The sequence below is a fragment of the Rhododendron vialii genome, chromosome 2a, assembly GCF_030253575.1.
Source record: "Rhododendron vialii isolate Sample 1 chromosome 2a, ASM3025357v1".
Classification (NCBI taxonomy): domain Eukaryota; kingdom Viridiplantae; phylum Streptophyta; class Magnoliopsida; order Ericales; family Ericaceae; genus Rhododendron; species Rhododendron vialii.
The window spans coordinates 23,945,922-23,951,921 of record NC_080558.1 but is presented as its reverse complement, the minus strand read 5'-3'; positions in this window follow the sequence as shown (position 1 = coordinate 23,951,921).

Sequence of the window (6,000 nt, the reverse complement as noted above, 5' to 3'; positions counted from 1 at the left end):
AAGTTCTCGTCCGCGTGTTTTTTACTTTAGCTCTCGTCGGCAAACTTGGACTAGAGACCAAACCAGATCCCCGTGCCGGTGTTTTTTTTTAAAAGAAGTTCTCGTCAGCGAACTTGGATCTTACATGGAATCGCCGGCGCCGTCCCGATCATCAGCACAGTCATTGTCGCCATCCTCGAGGTTGTCGGTGGCGTCGGCAATCGTGGACCAGGAGCTAGAGTTTCGAACGATCTAGACTGGACGGCGGGGGCTGACGACGAGGATCAGGTGGCGTTGCGGCGGAGAGGGCGCGGTAGTAACGCTGGAGGAGGTTGCGGCGGGAGGAGTGGGAGTTGGGGGCGCCGGAGAGTGAGTCTGGTTTGGAGCTCGTCTTCGAGGCTCTAGGCTTTGTGCTTGGTGTAGCGGTAGAGGTCGAGGGAGAGCGGGGTATTTTCAATAATTTATCTAAAACTGGGGTTAGAGCATTCACATTGTAATAAACAAATTGGTATAAATAAGTAAACTTAACAACAATGTTAAAAAAATATCTCACATTGTAATAAGTAAAGTTACAAGTCTTTTAGCAAATAACCAAATTCCACCCATTCCATAACCAAATTTAACAACTTTTATCAATAACCAAAACTCAATAATCAAACCCAATAACCAAATTCAAAACTAAAAAACTAAAAAACACCCCACATTAGAATCGTCTCATCGAGAAGAATAATTTGGTGTGGTCGGGTGCGTGATTAGAACTCGTTTGTAATTGGACATAGGTGCATTGCGTATTGTGGGGGTTTTTTTTTATAGGGATGCAAAAATAACCAATGTGGAGGTAAAATTTGTTAAGTTTGATTATGAACTAAATGGATAATCAAATGCTGACGTGACACATTTTGGTTATTGATTTTAATTATTCTCATTGCGGATGCTCTTATGCAAGATAAGCTTGACAAAGGATGGGTTTGGATGGGTGGACGCGGACAAAAAGGGACCGGCCAGTCAGAACCCCGATTGGGAAAATTCCTGGCGGGTCCTATTTTTTTGTATAGGTTCCATGCAAACCCTCTTTTGTAAGTGCTATTCCATCTAGGCCCTTTTTAAATATGCTTTTACTATTTTGCCCTTTTCACTTTTTAACACCCACAAAATTCACACCCCCACAGAATTCACACCTCTCTGAAGAATTTGCACCGCCAAGAATTCACACACCTTTGCAGAATTCACACACATTTGCAAGAATTCGCAACCTCCGAATTCACATCATTTCGCAGAATTTACACCCCTCAAATTTACACCCCTTTGCAAGAATCCATACTTCCGAATTCACATCCCTTTGCAGAATTCACACCCCCGAATTCACATCCTTTTGCAGAATTTACATCCCCCAAATTCACACTTCTTTGCAAGAATTCACACCTCCGAATTCACATCCATTTGCAGAATTCACACCCTCTTTACAAGATTTCACACCACTAAAATTCACACGCCTTCACTATTCACACCATCAGAATTCAAATTTTTTAAAAAGATACAATTCACACGCAAATGAGAAATTCACACTTTTTTTGCCTGCTATTTCATCCAAACCCTTTTTAAAGATGTTCTTACTATTTTGCCCTTATAAACTTTTTACACTCCTAGATTTCACTCTCTAAAATTCACATCTTCAGATCTTTTCAGAATTCACACCCATATGCAGAATTCACACTCCCAGAATTCTTGAGGTAAATTTTGAGTGTAAATTCTAGGTGTGAATTATTGGTGTAAATCCCCAAAAATCAAAGAATTCTGGGTGAATTCTGGATGTGTGAATTTTTGGTGAATTTTGGATGAATTGTTTGTGTGAATTCTTGGGATATAAATTCTCAATGTGAATTCTAGATGAATTCTTGAAAATGTGAATTTACATCTTTTTTCGCAGAATTCATATGCCATCGATACAGTTCACATCCCCTAAATGTAGAATTTACACTCCAAATTACACAATTCACACTCCTAAATGCACAGTTCACTTCACAATTGCATTCTGCACATTAAAACTGCACAATTCACGCCTCTAAATTCATTGTAGGAAAAAAAAAATCTAAATTCTGGTAAACAACTGATTAAACTTTAAAAAAAAACAAATAAAGCAACTTTTGAAAAAATCACGAGATCTAGTGTAAAATAAGAAACAAAGCCAATGAAGCTTTGAAGTTGGAAAATGGAAAATGGGGAAGAAGGCGATGCTGATAGAGTCCAATCGTATCATAGGAGATTCCCTCCGAAAACAGAGTCGGGATGAACTTCAAGCTTCTAGGCTTCCGACTAACCAGCAGAATTGGGGAAATCGGAATGGAGCGCCAACCCGTTCAGCCGAGTTAACTCGGACAAAACTGGAAGCATCTCGATTCTGTGAATTACTGCCATATCCGCCGCCGCCGCCTCCTCCTCTGTCGCCGCCACCACCACGACTCCCGCCGCCGCCATCGCCGTAACCTCCACCGTCACAAGCTCCATATCCTCCATTGCCGCTGCCTTCATACTCGGCGCCACCACCACTGCCTTCGTAACCTCCACCGCCTTCCATTGTTTGGGTTGCATTCGACGGATCTTCTTCTTCGCCTTCCATTGTTCTGTAGATCGGAAGAGAACTGTGGAAACTGGGAAAAGAGAGTGTGTGTGTGTGTGAGTATGGTCTGTAAGGGTGAGGGTGGGGGTACTTTTGACAGTTTATTTAAAACAGGGCTTATGTGGAATGGACTTGACACACAGTGGGTTTAGACAGGTAGACAGTGACAAATTTGGGCCAGCCTGGAAGAATCCCAAGGGACACAGACTAGGACCACCTTCATGTGTGTCACTAGGCAAGAGACGTACAAAGTCCCAAATTTCCAGAATGTGGGTCACACTTGACATGTTGTATCTGAGTTCCTCATTACTCACAATACGTTTATCCTTCATACCTGTTATCTCATATACATTTACAGTTAGTAGAGAATTTCGTACTAGGCAAATGTATGCTCAACCCTTTCTTTTTTGGGTACAAACCAAAGTCAGTAGCATGAAATGTTTGACGTGCGTATACTAACATTCTATTGAAGAGCTAACATCTATGAGTTATTTTACCGTGTATGTATATCCTATTTTGTTGATGGAAATATAACCTTTTACTTTATCTATCAATAATTGGGATGAATGTAAAACACTTAACTTTTTTTATCTTCTATATACTCCCTCCGTCCCCTTATTATAGTCCAGTATTTCATTTTGGGCTGTCCCTTAATAAGTGTCCATTTGGTAAAGTTAGTGGGTAAAAGTTAGTATATTGTCTATTTTGTCCCTAAAAGTAGATTCCATTTTGAAAAGTTATTGAGTAAAAAGTGTAATGATGATGGGTAAGTAGGGAAAGTGGAGGAAAAAGTTGATGTGAAAGGTATAATGATGATGTTTTTTTAATAAGTTGGAGTTACGAAATAGGACATTTAAAAATGGACGAAGGGAGTATTACTTATGAAATGTGGGTTGTGACCCATTTGGTTGTAATATTTGAAACATGGGGGTTCAATGTATGATATGGCATGTCATTTGGGGAACGGTATAATGTTGATATTTTCTTTATGAGAAAATTATTATTATGTTTAAAATTTAGGACATGACACGTAATTTACACCCTTATACAACAATTCACACCCCTATAACAGATAATTCACACCCTTAATTACAACAGACAATTCACACCTAAAAATACACAACAACTCACACCCCCAATAACAAAAAATTTACACTCATTATTATACAAAACTCACACACAATAGACGGTCCAATAGACGGTCCACAATTCTCGATATCAAACAATTTACACCCCCAAAAATTGCGATTTTTTGCAAATAAATTCAAATTAAATATGGGTCTTGTTGGATAGATCTTGTTGAGTATGTTCTAAAAATCTAAATTTTATATGTGTATATCTATATTATATATATACTAGAGTTTTCCCATGTCTGAAGGCACAGCGCAACGCATTTTGAACACCTAAAATGAATTGTGAAATTATTGACCACCCCCGCTAATGAAACTAATTTATATGGAAAGATTTTTTCTTAAATTAGGATCAAACAGATTTTTTTCTTACCCTTTTGTTTAGTTTACCAAAAAAAACACACACACAAAAAAAATTGAAATTGATCAACCGATAAACAAAATTATTTCTTACGCTTTGTTTAGTTTACAATTTCCCTTACACTAATTTTATACATGAAATTTTATTATAGAAAATTAGAGGTCAGTCCTCCTTTTCAGGTTTGGTTTGATCCCAACCCTAAATATTTTTTACCGAAACTAGATGGCTCGGTTATGTTACTGGAGGACTTTTTTGCCCCCCAATATATTCCACGACCAAACATAAAAACTGAAACCCCTCTCCCTTCTCTCTCTCTCTCTAAACCACTGTCATCGACACACCAACTCCTCTCTCTCGCTCTCCCTCCACCGATGGCCGACCATGGCCGCCGGCTCCTCTCCGACAAGAATTTGCATTCTTCGACGAGTGAATCGAGAAGGTAATCCGAAAACATATCCAGCTGCTGCTCTGCGACTTTCCTCGTTGTGCTCAGTCGTCTCCGATGAAAAATTCTGGTCAATGTTGTCGATCCTCAAGGGAGCGGAATCAGCAGACGAATTCGATAAATTTGAAAGGAGAAAATCATGGCTTTGAAGACTTGAAAGGAGAAAATCACGGCGTCGAAGACTTGTTAGTCCTGTCTTTAGGTAACGGCCAACTTCTGTTGTGGATATTGTTCTTGACAGTGTGTCTGAAACCATCAACCAAATGCTTGGGAACTCTTTTTGCTGGAATCTCGCAGATTACTTTAAGATTCAAGTAATTAGATCTCATGTTAGGATACTTTGGCTTTATTTATTTTATTTAAAATTTTATTTTATCTAGTTAATTTTCATCAATTATGTGTTCTCAATCGAATTGCCCAACTATTTCGTCATCCGTAACTCCATATTACACTCTACTATGGCTGTTGTAATTTAATTTTAAGGTTAGGATTTTACTCTCACACTAATTTCAAGGTTAGAAGTTTTGTTCGTGTGTGTATTTTTCTATGAGAACTGTGTATTGTTATGAGAGTTTTCTATGAGAACTGTATATTTTTTTTATAAGAATTGTGTATTTTTCTATGAGAACTGTATATTGTTCATGAGAACTGTCTATTAGAATCGTATATTTTTTATGAGAACTATATATTTTTTATGAGAATTATGTATTTAATGTGTTGTAAGACTATGTGAACTGTATATTTTTCAGTTCACATAGTCCAGTTTTCATAACCAGTTCACAAAACTAGTTCTCATAGCCAATTCTTATGAAAACTAGTAGTTCTCATAGAACTGAATATGAAAATTTGCAGTTCACATAACTAGTTCTCATAGTTCAGTTCACATAGCCAATTCTCTATGAGAACTGAGCAGTTCTTATAGAATTGACTATGAGACTTGGATGTAAAAATTCAATTCTAAATCAATTTATTCCTATGTGAACTATTACTTTTTTACTTTGATTACTTTTTAAAGACCCAGAACATTTTATAACTATATTTGATTTTGATTACCTTTTTATTTTTGTTCAATTTTTGTTCGTGTGTATATTTTCTATGAGAGCTGTATATTTTTCTATGAAAACTGTGTTTTGTTCATAAGAACTGTCTATGAGAAGTGTGTATTTTTTTATGAGAACTGCGTATTTTTCTATGAGAACTGTGTATTATCTATAAGAACTGTCTATTAGAATCGTGTATTTTCTATGAGAACTATATAATTTTTATGAGAATTGTGTATTTTAGTGTGTGTTAAGACTATGTGAACTATGTATTTTTCAATTCACATAGCCAATTCACATAATTCAGTTCACAAAGCTAGTTTTCTATGAGAACAGTCACTTCTCATAGCCAATCCTCATAGAACTGACTATAAGAATTGGGAGTTCACATAGCCAGTTCGCATAGCCAGTTATCATAGAATTGACTA